A 16,961-nucleotide genomic window follows, 5' to 3' on the forward strand; every position below is an offset into this window, starting at 1 on the left:
TTTCTGGGCCCTGGAGGTGTTCTGACATGCCTTGACATTTGTGCTTTTTTCAGTTATTTATAAACATGTTAATGGCAAAGGTGTAAATTCACTCTATATAGCACAAACAGGGCTACCATAATGTGTGATCACCATGCATGTATATTTTTGAATTTTTAAGAGAATAATGTTTATGCGTGGTTATTGAAAAAAATTAAAATGAAAGTTGCTTAAATAAGACCACAAAACTCATAATAAATATGTGTCAATAAGACTTTTGACTAATGGATGTTGTCGCTTTGAGTTCTGGCTTCAAAATTATGTGAAAATAGTCTTGCTTTATCGTTCACATAAAACCATACATTGATTTAAATTGATGTAAAACAGGTTTTGCTTGGAAAGCCAATATGCGAGGGGGCGTGAAGGAGGAGTGGTTTACACCTGAGATTACAATGCCCCCCCATTATGCGTAATGACTCTGCATAATTAGCCATTCATTCAGGTGTGATACTGACTGAGCCACAATGCAAGGACAAAAGATATATTTAGAAGAAGACTTATATTGACCATTTAAGATTTTGCTTACATCGATCATGTAAATATGTTTTGCTATTTTATTAAAAAGGTTACAATTACAACAATTACAATTTCAACAATATTTCAAGTGAACTCTTTCTTTGTAAAAAAAAAAAAAGATTATAGGCCTACATTTTATCTATGTATTCATTAGTTTGAATATAGCCAACATTGGAACAGCTAACATCTTAGTTGATGACTTTATTTTTGACAAAAATGGTATTTTATATATATATAGAAATTGCTAAACAAAAGCTTATTTGATGTGGCAGTATATTCTACATTAAAAACTGTACCCAAATCTAGTCAACAAAATGTTGTCTTTCATATTTCGCCTGACTGTAACGTTGTTTTCATGAAATATTAGGGCATATAAATGTTAATTTGCAGTTTAATACGTTGCTTATACAAATAGCCTACATTTTATTTCAACATATTTCAGTCGATTTTTACTCATCTCAGTATAGCAATACAGTTTGCTAAAACAATTCATTCACACAAGCGATTTAAATTTAAACTGTCTTTTTGCCAGCTGTGGTAAACAGCGCGCATCTCTGCCGTTCATTCATTCACAAACAGAAACCCGATTCACATGAGAAGGAAAAAAAAACATACTACTGTATTCCTCAGCTCGCTCCTCGATATACCCGCACTTCTGAGGTACATTTTCCATTATTATTATTCCTCACAGCGCTGCGAGATGGTGTAAACAAGTAATGATCTGAATAAACGGTAACACTTTATATTACGACCCGCAAACAACTGCGTAAGTAAACCGAAACTACGGTGTACGTTTCTGTAATTATAGTGTACTTCCGTGTAGGTATAAGGGAACAATATGTTAAGTTTTGGGTAATAAAGGGGTACAACCAGATATACAAGCAAATTATTTATAATGTAATTATTTTAAAACTAACAGGTACCTATTCTGTATATATATTCCAGGCAAAAATTGTACGTCTGTTGTATATAAAAGTTTTTATCACATTTCTGGAAAAATATGTTCTTGTGCAATGTAGTTACAGGGTAATTTTGACATCTGTGGGTTGTAAATTAAATATATATATATATATATATATATGGCTGTATGTAAGCACAGTATGATAAACATTTAATCTGAAACAATTTTATAAACAGCTGATTTCGAAAAACATTGGCAATGCTATTTATTGGCTTTTCTTACTAAACTACTTAACGTTTAGCCCCAATTTTTTTTTTTTCTGCTATGACTTTAATTTAGAACGTACCATGTAGTACTTAGTACTTACCTTATCACATTGTATTGCAATGACACTTAAATGTCAGGGCAAATATACTGTGTAATTAAATTCTTTTTTATTTTTTTTATAAGAATAGCCTACCTTTCTCTGTTATTACTGTGCAAATAGTGTTGTTTCGTATTGTTACATAGTAAGTAGTGTTTGTTACCCGTTTCAACTGTGAATTTACAGGGTAAGTGTAACTCCTGCGGGCTGTAAATTAAAGTGGCGCTTGTTACCCCCTTGTTCTGTGTAGTTACAGGGTAAGTGTAACTCCTGCGGGCTGTAAATTAAAGTAGTGCTTGTTACCCCCTTGTTCTGTGTAGTTACAGGGTAAGTGCAGTAAATATACAATAAAGGATCCCATTTAATTTCTGACTTTTATTTTACAAAAACATTTCAAAACACTTTTTCATCTTAATAAAACATTGTCTTTTCTACAGTATACTCAAACAACAAAGTAACACATTATACCCCCCCCCCCCCCCTTTATTTGCTTCTCTTGCTTTTCTTCTTCTTTCTTTTCTTGCTCTTCTTTTTCTTAACTTCCACTGGGGACTCTGAAGTTGAGGAGTTGATGGAGTCCCATTGGTCTTGCTGCACTGCAAAAATATGAATATATATACATGCTCTTAGCAAGCTACACCTTCAATTTTAAGTTGTCGAACAATCCTCCACTCTAAAACATTTTGTGCCACCTGATGTAGTAACTGTAATTTTGAAGAAAACACATTTTGGTGAAGTTTGAGGCAGATCATGGGGGGGTTGTGATATTTTATAGTGATAATGACTGTAGTGCAGCAGAAAATGTTTTTAAAAAAGGCATAGTTGTTCTGACAGCAACAAAAAAAACAAAAAAGCATGAAACACAAACCTGAGGGCTGTGGCACTATAGGAAACAGCATATCTTTGTGTCATTGCAGATGGGACAGCAGACTTCATCTTTTCAGTTTCCTTTTTCCTTTTTCCTTTCAAAAAAAATCACACTCATCTTTGAGCAAGGTGATCTCTGCTTTAAGAGTGATAATCTTATCTTTGAAAGAAAGAAAGAAAGAAAGAAAGAAAGAAAGGTTAGACGTTTAAATTTTACTCCTGCCCTACTCCAGGGCTTATACTTGTGACCACTTTCCTATTTTTTAAAACATCAAATTGAAGAACTAAACATCACTGGTACTGTACATTATAAATGCACTTGTTAAAGGATTAGTTCACCCCAAAATGAAAATTTACAACGGACTTTATTGGTCCACCATCGTTAAGTCCAAATCAATGCAGTTTCAAAAGTCTTTTAAGTGTTTAAACGGGCTGTACGCGATCACAGCTGAAGAATAGGTTGTTATCTAGCGAAACGATAGGTCATTAAAAAAAAAGAATTATATAATTTATAGACTTTTTACCTTCAATAGTTTGGATTGAGCTGATCAACAAACGGACAGGGAACTACGTCATCACGTTGAAAGGTCACGCCTGCGCCGGCAATACTATTTGAACTACTATTCATATTCATCAGAATGTTATTCATATACTATTCATATTCATATTCACTGAATACTATTTCTATTCATATTCACTGAATACTATTTCTATATATATAATCGCAAACAATACTATTTGAATTATCCTCCTACGTACGGTCGCATTGTAAACAGTGGGGCGGTACTTCGGCCGGCGCCGGCGTGACCTTTCAACGTGATGACGTAGTTCCCTGTCCGTTTGTTGATCAGCTCAATCCAAACTATTGAACTATTGCCACAGCCCTCAGGTTTGTGTTTCATGCTTTTTTGTTTTTTTGTTGCTGTCAGAACAACTATGCCTTTTTAAAAAACATTTTCTGCTGCACTACAGTCATTATCACTATAAAATATCACAACCCCCCCATTATCTGCCTCAAACTTCACCAAAATGTGTTTTCTTCAAAATTACAGTTACTACAGTAATATCAGGTGGCACAAAATGTTTAGAGTGGAGGATTGTTCGACAACTTAAAATTGAAGGTGTAGCTTGCTAAGAGCATGTATATACTGTATATTCATATTTTTGCAGTGCAGCAAGACCAATGGGACTCCATCAACTCCTCAACTTCAGAGTCCCCAGTGGAAGTTAAGAAAAAGAAGAGTAAGAAAAGAAAGAAGAAGAAAAGCAAGGGACGCAAATAAGGGGGGGGGGGGGGGGTATAATGTGTTACTTTGTTGTCTGAGTATATTGTAGAAAAGATAATGTTTTATTAAGATGAAAAAGTGTTTTGACATTTTTTTTGTAAAATAAAAGTCAGAAATTAAATGGGATCCTTTATTGTATATTTACTGCACTTACCCTGTAACTACACAGAACAAGGGGGTAACAAGCGCCACTTTAATTTACAGCCCGCAGGAGTTACACTTACCCTGTAACTACACAGAACAAGGGGGTAACAAGCGCCACTTTAATTTACAGCCCGCAGGAGTTACACTTACCCTGTAACTACTCAGAACAAGGGGGTAACAAGCGCCACTTTAATTTACAGCCCGCAAGAGTTACACTTACCCTGTAACTACACAGAACAAGGGGGTAACAAGCGCCACTTTAATTTACAGCCCGCAGGAGTTACACTTACCCTGTAACTACTCAGAACAAGGGGGTAACAAGCACTACTTTAATTTACAGCCCGCAGGAGTTACACTTACCCTGTAACTACACAGAACAAGGGGGTAACAAGCGCCACTTTAATTTACAGCCCGCAGGAGTTACACTTACCCTGTAACTACACAGAACAATGGGGTAACAAGCGCCACTTTATTTTACAGCCCGCAGGAGTTACACTTACCCTGTAAATACACAGTTGAAATGGGTAACAAACACTATGTAACAATACGAAACAACACTATTTGCACAGTAATTACAGAGAAAGGTACTCTTATTAAAAAAACAAAACAAAAAAACTTTTAATTACACAGTATATTTGCCCTGACATTTAAGCGTCATTGCAATACAATGTGATAAGGTAAGTACTAAGTACTACATGGTACGTTTTAAATTAAAATCATAGCAAAAACTATTTTTTTTTGCTTAACGTTAAGTAGTTTAGTAAGAAAAGCCAAAAAATAGCATTGCCAAAAAGTTTAATTTACAACCCACAGATGTCAAAATTACCCTGTAACTACATTGCACAAGAACATATTTTGCAAGAAATGTGATAAAAACTTTTATATACAACAGACGTACAATTTTTGCCTGGAATATATATACAGAATAGGTACCTGTTAGTTTTTAAATAATTACATTATAAATAATTTGCTTGTATATCTGGTTGTACACCTTTATTACCCAAAACTTAACATATTGTTCCCTTATACCTACACGGAGGTACACTATAATTACATAAATGTACACCTTAATTTCGGTTTACTTACGAAGTTCTTTGCAGGTTGTATATCTGCTTGTTACCCCTTTATTACCCAAAACTTAACATATTGTTCCCTTATACCTACACGGAAGTACACTATAATTACAGAAACGTACACCGTAATTTTGGTTTACTTACGCAGTTGTTTGCAGGTCGTAATATAAAGTGTTACCGAATAAACTTGTGTTTTCTCGAGCTGATATGGGGGCGTTCACAGGTTTGCGTGGATTGCCTCAGTCATTTGCGTTTGAATAGCGCACGCTCTCCGTGGGCGTGTCACATTACATTTGAATTAGCTGTAATGAGCTCGACTGGAATCGCTCTCTTTTAATACAGATTTCACAAGATGAGAATATTTGTTTTTTATATAAATTACTTCATTTAAAAGAAGAGAATTCAAGCTTCATGCCTGTGTGTCTGTATGCCTGTTTGACTGAGTATTCGCTGAGTTATTGTTCATTTTCGGACGCGTTTCAGAATGGACTACACTGGCAGAGAGAAGGCAGAACTCGCTTCGTGTTTATTTTTCTTTATTTGGCAAAAAGCACAACACTTTGTTTTTATTGTGAGTATACACAAAAATAATACACATTTAACAGAATCGATTGATGTATGAAACTCCTATGGAAAATCAAAGTCAACAGAGTATTTATGAGTTTCTTTTACACTGATAAAAAAAAAAAGCGAGCTGGTATCGCCGGCGCCGACCTCAGGGGGTTAAAGCCAATTCAAACTCGAAATGTTCAGCTACTTTAAATAATTGTTCTTTTGAAAGACGCTCTAATTTACCCATCGTAGGAGCAACAAAAAAGTCCTGTAACAAATCCATTTTTACCTGACTTTTTTGCTACATTTGAACAACAAAATATTAATACTCACCAAAGCCAACAGTTCACACTTCAACTGCCAGAAAAATTTGTTAAAGCCACCCCGTATCTAAATAATATACATACACAACTAATTATACTCAACCCTGGTCTTCGGCACGCCCACATGCAGCTCAACTGCTAACCAGTCTACCCGCGTCCGACGCAGCAAAAACAACAAACTAAAATAAACTAAAATAAATAAAAAAGCGTTAAGCGCTCTTCAGCCTAACACAGGGTTATTTTTGGCTTATGCAGTCTAAACCGCAACATCTGAGCAATTTAGTGCAACTATTGGACAATCCTAACACTCTCTCTCCAGTCCAAAAACCACTAATCAAAACAAAAATACTTTCATATGGCACTCCCCAAAACTTATTTTACCCAACCAATAATTTTACTGTATGTAATTCTAATTACCCAAATCACAATTCTAATTAAAGAATCATCCGAATCATAATTCTAATTAAAGAATCATCCAAATCATAATTCTAATTAAAGAATCATCCAAATCATAATTCTAATTAAAGAATCATCCAAATTCTTATTCTAATTAAAGAATCATCCAAATCATAATTATAATTAAAGAATCATCCAAATCATAATTATAATTAAAGAATTATCCAAATTATACCAAAACCCTAAGCCAATTTAGTTAATCCGGGACAAGCCCCCATATGTTACAACCCCTTGGCTTAAGGAGTAGCAACATGAATGGAGAGTCCATACAACATAATCAAATTTGAAACATTTAATATTTAATCAAGAAAACAGACATAACTACATTTAAAGTAAAATAAAAAAATCTACAAACACAAAAACAACCACATCAAACTTTGGACTGGAGAGAGTGAAAAGTCAGCATGCCCAAGCCCAATTGTTTCCCCCCCGAGGGTGAGAAAGCCAGCATCTTATAAGCAGCATGGTTAATCAACAAATTCTCCACACCTGCGACACACCAATTAACCTGGAGACACAAAAAGTGTTACCCAGAGACACCTGCTGGACAAAATAAAGTACAACAGCCCCTGGGAACATCACAATTGTACTTAAACTTATTATTATTATTAAGTTGGCTTGAGAGAGCCAACTTACTAATATTGTACTTAAACTTATTATTATTATTAAGTTGGCTTGAGAGAGCCAACTAATGCTTTCTGTACACCTAAAGACTTTGAAAAGATTTAGAAAAGACTTTATAAGATTATCAGCTCACATCTAAAGACTTGGGTTCACAGTTTTTAGTCTCAGACTAAAGATTTTACAAACACTGAATCTTGTAGTGACACTATTTACAAGACTACAACTAGATTATTTTAGCTTTTTATTCCCACCAAATTCCTCCTATCATGCTCAGCAGTGATTTAACAAAAATGGAGGAGAAGCAGCTACAGTTAGATATCAACATGTATCACATTATGTTGCATGATCCAAAATATTTCTGAAGGTAGGTCTACAGTTGTGGTATATAAGATAAGATAAGATAAGATAGACCTTACATTCCCACAATGGGGAAATTCTCAGTGTTGCAGCAGCACAGTGGATAGTTAAAAAAAGAATAAATAATTATAATAATAATAATATAAACAATATATACAATAAATAAACAATATATGAACAATATTAAACTGAGTTCTTGGTGTGTGAGTGGTCTACAAGGAGCAGTGCTAGTGTGAAACAGTCTGACTGCAGCAGGAAGGAAGGACCTGCGATATCTCTCCTTCACACAGTTGGGGTGAAGGAGTCTATCGCTAAAGGAGCTGCTCAGTGCAGTGATGGTGTTCTGCAGGGGGTGGGAGTCACTGTCCAAATTATGTTATTATCATCATTAAATAATAATTAAAATAATAATAATAATAAATTATCATTATTATTAAATTATATAAAGGCAACCATACAGTCATGTGAAAAAAATAGGACACCATGAAAGCCTGTCTATTTTTCAACATATGGACATGCAATAACAATTTGAACAATACTGAAGGACCCAGTGATTTAACTAAACTATTTAAAAATAAGGAAGGCCTTTTTAAGACTCTCTGTGAAATGTAATTTTAAAAGAATGCAATTTTTGAGGAGGAATAAATTAGGACACCCCCATATATTTCCCCCACACTGCTTATGAGTGTGGAAAAGGATTTAAAAAGATATCAAAGGACTTTGACATCAGCCATTCCACCATTTTACCTCACTGAAGTAATTTCAACAAAGGGGGGTATCACTAGTTATTAGGGGTCCTAATTTTTTCCTCCATTAAAATGGGCATTTTTATGCATATTTTTTTGTTTGATGAGTAAAAATATATGTTAATTTATATTGTTTAATTACAATAAATCACTTTCTTTTCCAGGAATGAAAAAAATCAAATTAGACATTGTTATGTGAACATTTCTTAATAAAGAGTTGACTATTTAATGGGATGACCTAACTTTTTCACATGACTGTATATGGGGGTTATTAATCTATATCATTATATGATGAGAACAATAGTTTGAACTAAATGTCTTGAGAGGGTATAATTTTAAATGCTGTGTTGAAATTATGAACAAGTGTTTCACAGTGAATATTCGAGGGTACATAATACAAGAAAAGATACATATCTACTATAGAATACAGAGAACGGACAATACTCACAGCAAGGGTAGTAACTGTTACGGAAGCAGACGGACAACAAGGTAAGTAGTGATGTAATGTTTATTTAAACAGCTGAGTGTCAAGAAGATTCAACGTGCTGAATTTAGGTGAGTATCAGAGTTCAGAAGTGCAGAGTTCTTGAATGTAATTCGTGAATGAATGATCGCTGTATCTTTTGCAGGAACGGCAGGATGAGACTTCAGAGTGGGGATGATCTTCGTATGAAGAGGATGACAGGTGACAGCACACACTCACGCACCACTTGATGGAATAGACAGGCTTACGGCTCGGACACCACTCGAGATGAGATCTGAACAGACTGGAACAGACTGGAATCGTCGTAGAGAACTGGTAAGTAAACACAGGTAAGTTTAGTAGTGAAACTCGCAGAGAGACGCACTATGAGTCCGCTTCGGATAAACGAGCCCGGACAATGAGAGGTGCGTGAGGTGTGCTTATGAAGCGGTGGTGATTGATGGGGTGCAGGTGTGACTTATTAAAACTCAGGTGACTGTGATCGCTGGGTGATTGTGGTGGATGAACCTGGCCAATCCGTGACAGTCTCAGCATTGCGGGGGTCACAAATGGCTTTAGAAAGTCCTGTTTCCGGTTTTCTGAGAACGTATTTATTGGTTGTTGATTGTTTTACGTCACTATGACTACGCTACGACTTGCGATAATATCAAACATGTTTGATATGAAAGACTAGAGAAAGATGGGCATAAATCGGGTCGCCGACTGCAGATTATCACCTCACATTTAACGATCGAGACGACGGGAGCGCGCCGAGACTCCAGTAAGATTCCTAAAAAATCCCGGTCTTTAGTCTGGGACTGTGAAAATCCTTTGGTGTACGCCCGGCATTACTGATATTGTACTTAAACTTAATTAGTGGTTCTTGCCAAAGGCAAAGCATCACTTTTGTTATTGCTCATACTTATTAGTGGTGCTTGCCAAAGGCAAGGCATCATTAGTGTTCTCTTGCATACTTATTATTAATGGTGCTTGCCAAAGGCAAGGCATCTTTAGTGTTCTCTTGCATACTTATTATTAGTGGTGCTTTTCAAAAGCAACACTATTGTTATTGCTCATACTTATTATTATTAAGTTGGCTTGAGAAAGCCAACTTACTGAAATCCTATTTAAACTTATTATTAAGTTGGCTTGAGAAAGCCAACTTACTGAAATCCTATTTAAACTTATTATTAAGCTGGCTTGAGAAAGCCAATTTACTGAAATCCTATTTAAACTTATTATTAAGTTGGCTTGAGAAAGCCAACTTACTGAAATCCTATTTAAATTTATTAGTGGTGCTTGCTGAAAGCAAGGCATCACTATTGTTATTGCTCATACTTATTATTATTATTTTCTTTATTCCGCCGAAAGTTTCCTTCGGATGAGACGTTAAACCGAGGTCATTCATTCAAGTTTGGCGCGTAACTCGTCCCGCAGCTTTTGTCACAGACCCACGAATGAGGCGTCAAATCGTGCGGATTATTCGGGAATGGTGTGCTATGACTTTTATAAGTGATCGGGGGTACGGTGTTCGCCCCAGGGGCGAAAAAGCGGCCAAAAAATCCCATAGACTTAACATTGCGACAAACTTTGACCAACTCGTAGCTCTGAGCGAGTAAATAGAGTACCCTAGCAACCGTTTAGCAAAACGTATATCTCTGCATCAGAACATCGTATAGAGATGGGAGTTGGTTTATATCATTCATACTGACAAGAAGCCTTTGCAGTTTCATCATTAGCAGCTGACAAGCATCTCCATAGCAACCAAACAGAGTACCCTAGCAACCATTTTACAAGACCTACATCTCTACACCTACATCAAACCTACAAGTTTGGCGTGTAACTTGCCCCGCACCGTTTGTCTCAGACCCCTGAGTGAGGTGTCAAATCGACCGTCTCATTGAGGAGAGGTGTGCTATGACTTTTCTAAGCGATCGGGTGAACGATGTTCGCATTGACTTTACATTGGGAGTTCTAAAAACATTTGAATCCCAACCGACATTTTCACACACACAGACTCCAAAGGGCCTGACACCCCTGTGTCTCTCCCTCTCTCTCTCCCTCAGAGGATTTATATTATCAAGCAACCAATAAGTAATGGCCTAAAATCTTCATAGCCACACCCTAGCAACCAGTTACAGCACCCTAGCAACCACTAAGAGCTCCCTAGCAACCACCCTAAACCAATAAAAAAAAAAATATATATTTTTAAAGCAATATCACACTCGTAGCCTTGCCAATCATGTACAACACCGTAGCAACCGAGTGGCGAATTTTGCCACTGCAAGCACCACTTCACATTTTCTTCAGGAAATGTACATTCTAGTTTTATATATTGTATTTAAAGGTTTTTCACACACAATTCAATCCAGTTGTTTCAACTGGTTTTATAGAGTGTTTGAGCAGTGTGTGTGCGTGTCACAGTTCTGTCACCCTTGTCTGGGTTTTCTCTTGGTTTAGTGACAGAGCTGTGACACTTCCGGTTTGTCATGTGTTTGTGTTAGTCTGGTCTGTTGTGAGCACATAGCTGTCATGTTATTTCCTTGTGCCATGTGCTCTCCTGTCAATTGTCAAACCCCGCCCATCTTGTTATCTCGTTATTGTTTAATGTCCCTCACCTGCCTGCCTCGTTACCTTCCTTGTTTGTTCCCTATTTAGTCCCCCTGTGTTTGCAGTCCTGTGCTGGTTCGTTGTCTATGTTCCCTCGTGTTCCTTTTGATGCCTGCCTGAGTTCTCTCCTGTTTTTTCCCCCCCCACGGGGTTATTTTGATTGTAAGTTTGTTTTGTTTAATAAACTCCTTTACGCACATGAATCCTCGCTTCCTGTTTTACCCACTCCGTGACAGAACGAACCAGCCGTAATGAGGATTCAGCGGAAGGATTCACGCCAGCCACCAGCCTCTCCTATTTCCTGCCCGCGTTATGAACGCATTGTTAAGTTCACCGCCTTGAGTTCCCTTCGACAGAAGGGGACGAATGTGAGAGACTTTGCCCTGGAGTTCAGCTCCGCTGCAGAGGGGCTGGGGCTGGGTGAGATGGCCCTTAAGGACCTATTTAACTACGCCCTTGAGGAGCCCGTTGATGTTTGGACAATGACAGGGCTGTTACGTTCTGTCACGACTGGGTTCAAAAACAAAACTGAGGACTCAATTGCAGAAAACCAAAATGGGATTTTAATAAAATAAAAATACAATGATAAACAAAACTCCCACGCGGGGGGGAAAACACTAGAATAATATAAACAAACCAAAACACTGGGAAACAAACACAAGAACATTAGACAACGAACCAGCACAGGACTGCAAACACAGGGGGACTAAATAGGGAACAAACAAGGAAGGTAACGAGGCAGGCAGGTGAGGGACATTAAACAATAACGAGATAACAAGATGGGCGGGGTTTGACAATTGACAGGAGAGCACATGGCACAAGGAAATAACATGACAGCTATGTGCTCACAACAGACCAGACTAACACAAACACATGACAAACCGGAAGTGTCACAGCTCTGTCACTAAACCAAGAGAAAACCCAGACAAGGGTGACAGAACTGTGACAGTGCGATTGTCAACAATCTGGCCTTATCTAAACATGAACTGTTGACTAAACTCGTTCATGCCAACTAAACGAATGGGAGTGAGCAGCAGACACAGAGCGCTTTCATTCGCGATCAACCTCGTTTTGTTGTAGGTCGAATTCAACTTGGCATTCTGTTTCTTTGAAGCAACAAAGACTAAATAATTTGTTACAGTTGTTTTTTTGTGTGATTTGTGTGGATGAAACGCAGCAAAAAATACAGTATTATCAGCTGTATGATATGAGTTTCTATCCTGAAACATTTAATATCAAGAGCGTTGACAACATAGATATCGCCTGAACGCTGTCCAGAGAATGAGCTTAACTAAGCCTTATGCTCATGCAAAGCATCATTGATCTAGCCTAATATTTCTCTATTGCAATGTTTTATGTTGAAGTGTTTTCATTATTTATTAAAGAAAATTATGCTAATCATAACAACCTACTATAAGCCTATTTAACGTCAAACGAATAACAAGAGTTTTTAAATCGTCATGCATTTCCCCGATATTCATTTCCAGGCTTCAGTTAAAAAAGCCACAAGATCAGTTGCTTAAGCAGAATAATTTGAGGATAACAGCCCTACGACTAACACTTCAAATTCAAATTCATTCTATCTTGCTCAATTCAGGCCTGTTGTTTTGTCTCTGAAGGCACAGCCGACTACAAACAACACGTTCTCAGTTTTCGAGTCCTGTCTCTATCCGGTCAGGTCGTGGTGTACAGACTATAGTCAAGGATTGTCACACAATTTATGGCGCACCTATATAACTCTAGACGTCTCTAGAGAGATCTAAATTGGGCAGAAGAGCTCTAGCTCGATTTTGGTCATCTGGACCCTCTGGGTCGCTTCCCCATTATGTTCTGTTGTCCTAGACTACTGTGGATTAACTGAACCCACTCAACTAGTTTTTCCCGTACTAGTCATCACAGAGTTCCATCAACCATCATGAGTAACTCCCTCTCAGGTACCTTTTCATATTTAAAATTTGTGTCTCCTACCAGTGAGTGCCTCTTCAGTTCTTTTTATGATTCCAGTTGTGTCTCTCCTGGACCCTGGCGGTCGGCCCCTCATCTCTCAAGTTTACGAGGTAGGGCTGGAACTACTCAGTACAGGTGGCCAAACACCGTCCGCTCTCGGGTACAAGAGGCACATCCAAGAAATCCTGCCGACTACGCCAAATTGTGGTGGAAAAAATTGTGGCAAACAAAATTATATCACTGAATAGGAGACAAACATTTCCAATTGTCTTTGACGTTTATTGTCTTGCAAGAAAAGGCCAGCAGTCATACAGTCACACAGAGTGGCTGCAGTGTGTGTGTGAAGGGAGGACATCCTTCCTCCATTTTTGTTTTGACTTCCAGAATGTTATCTTTCTAGACCAATGATGGTATTTTCAACCATATGTGGAACATTCTTGGACTTGTTTATCATATTTTACCCTTGAGTGGAGGCCCTGCTGTCACGTTGTGACACTGCCACAGTAAAGCCCTGCACAATGCTCACTTAAGTAAAAAAAATGTATATGTGCCATACCAAAATGTTTATCGTTTATTTTATTTTTATCTGCATGTATGTTGAATTCCTTATTCACATCCTTATCAACCTCCCCCTTGTGTTTCATATAGAGAACCATTAAGTTCCATGATGAGTGATATGTATATTGATAGCCAGGCTGGAAGAAGCGAAGAGGATGAACCCCCACTGTTGAAACCAGGGGAGGAATGTGTGAACAACTTAAAATTCAAATAATCAAACTCTATTCAACCCTTCAGGCTCTGAAGACAGAGATGCAAACACACAAAAGTGTTTCGATCTATATCGATATACCATCTATAACAACTTCAACAATGATAGCATTGTTAACCGGGAGGCCTGTTTCAGGGATGTTATTGATTCAAGGCCCTAAGTATCCAGGATTTTGCCTACGACTATAGAGCTCTGTGCCTGAGATGGAGGGATGACTTTGCCAGAAGAGGAGGTGGTAAGATGAATTCTAAATAGTTGTAACCCTTCCCTGGCGAGCAGTCTCAGAGGTGCAGTGCATACAGTGGAGCAGCTAGTTAAAGTGGGATCTTTGGTGGAGAAAGACTTGAGTAGGACTACTGGGCTCAAGTCAGCCAGCTCAAGGTAAATAATGAAGTAAAAAAGGGTTCCTCATTCCGACGTGACCAACAATCCAAACCACAACAATTCAAACAACTACGCCACCTCTGCTGAAAGTGGCCATAGATGTGAGGAATTATAGAGTGTCTCCCTTGAAGAAAGAGGTAATGGAAAGGGAGATCGATAAGATGATGCAAGAAGGTATCATTGAGCTGTCTCAATCCCCTTGGGCATCTCCGGTAGTATTGGTTTCAAAGACAGACGGCAGTCTAAGGTTCTGCGTGGATTTTTGCCGGCTTGACAACAAAACTCCCCAAGATGCCTACCCGATGCCTCTCATTCACGAAATACTGGAGTCTTTGCAAGGTGCCCATTAGGGATGTCACGGTACCAAAATTCCAGTAGTCGGTACCAATACCATTACAATTTTATGGTTCTCGGAACCAATTTCGGTACCACAGCAAAATCTGTTGGAACTATTTTTCTATTTTATTTAACTATTTGAAAAAATAAAAAATCAAAAAATCAATTCAATGACTTTATTTATGATGGTAATCATAAGTAAATAATACATATATACATTAAAGGCTACATGCTGTTTAAACGTAAATATTGCTTATAAAAAAATCCCATGGAGCCAAATTATTTATGTCAATTTCTTCAAGTTAAACCGAACTTTTATTTTGAGACCTTTGAGTTTCTGTGTGTATGATATGACGATAGTTTTTTCTCAAATTAAACGGTAAAATGCTCATGAAGTGACTCTCAGAGTGGCTCTGGAGATGAATTTCATCATGTCATCATATCGTGAGGCTGTCAGTGTGTGTGTGTGTGTGAGAGAGTGTGTGAGGTAAATGAAACCGCGCATCTGCGCCATTCACACAGAGACAAGCAGAACATGCAGGGTTAATACTTAAATAGTCTTTTTGCAGTTTAATATACACAAACACTATATATATCGTGGTATATATCGGCTACAGACAGTGCTCCAAGTAGAAAAGTTAGTCTGGAGCCCCGCGCTTGGATAAAAACACGGAAGCGACTTAAAGCAGCTGCCTATTAGTGGGTAGTACCGAATATACCCGCTACTACAGAAATGCTGGTATCATCACATTTTCAGTACCGACTTGGTACCGAAGTACCGGTACTTTGACAACACTAGTGCCCATTATTTCAGTACCCTCGACTTAAAATCTAGATACTGGCAGGTCGAAATGGAAGAAAGCAACAGAGAAAAGACAGCCTTTATAACCCATTTTGGATTATTTAATTTCTTGACCTTGCCCTTCGGGCTGAAAAATGCTGGGGCCACATTCCAGAGGTTGATGGAGAGAGTGTTGGGTAAGCTAAGAGGAAATGTGTGCTTCGTTTACATAGATGACATAATTGTCTACTCCCCAAGCCAACAACAACACTTAAAAGATCTCAAAGCTGTCTTTCAGAAACTGAAGGAGGCTAATCTTACCCTAAACCTAAAGAAATGCCACTTCATGAAAGCAGAGCGCAAGTTTTTGGGACATGTTGTGTCCAAAGAGGGAGTAAAAGTAGACTCGGACAAGATCACCGCCATCAGTGGGTACCCAACCCCAAAAAACTTGCTGGAACTTCAGAGATTCTTGGGGTTGTTTGGATGGTACCATAAGTTTATCCCACACTTTGCTGAACTGGCTGCCCCCTTGGACCACCTTAAAAGGAAAGGCATGAAATGGACATGGACCAACGAAACCCAGTTAAACTTTGAGAGTCTCAAACATGCTCTGCAACATGCCCCTGTACTAGCTCAACTTGATGTGTCGCAACCCTTCCAGGTTCAGATGGATGCCTAGGAGTGGTTCTAACCCAGAACATCGGTGGAGAAGAGAAGGTGATTGCGCATCCCTCGGGAGGATTGAGGGGAGCAGAGGTGAATTATTCAACTTCAGAAAAAGAGTGCCTTGTGGTGGTTTGGGCAGTCGAAAAGTGGCACCACTATCTGGAAGGAGTACCATTTGGTGTATACGGACCATGCTGCCTTGACCTGGGCCTTTAATCCTCTGGGGTCTAAGGTGTTTTTGGGGTCCTTGAGATGTTCTGACATGCCCTGACATTTGTGCTTTTTTCAGTTGCTTATAAACATATTAATGGAAAAGGTGTAATTACACTCTATTTAGCACAAACAGGGCTACCATAATATGTGAGCAACATGAATGTACATGTTTGCATTTTTGAGAGAATAATGTTTATGCATGGTTATTGAAAAAAATTAAAAATAAAGTTTCTGAAATAAGGCCACAAAACACATACTAAATACGTGTCAATAAGACTTTTGACTAATGGATGTTGTCGCCTAGAGTTTTTTCTTCAAAATGATGTGAAAATCATCCTGCCTAATCATTCACATAACACAATACATTGATTTAAATTTTGCAAAACACTTTCTGTTTGGAAAGGCAATATGCGGAGTGGGCGTCAACGATCCAACACTATCATGCATATTTAGTGGTTCACACCTGAGGAGACAATGGGGCCCGCATACTTAATGAGCCATTCATTCAGGTGTGCCACAAGAAAGAATGCAAGAGCAACAG

This window comes from Leuciscus leuciscus (genome assembly GCF_965113295.1).
Source record: "Leuciscus leuciscus genome assembly, chromosome: 18".
Lineage (NCBI taxonomy): Eukaryota > Metazoa > Chordata > Actinopteri > Cypriniformes > Leuciscidae > Leuciscus > Leuciscus leuciscus.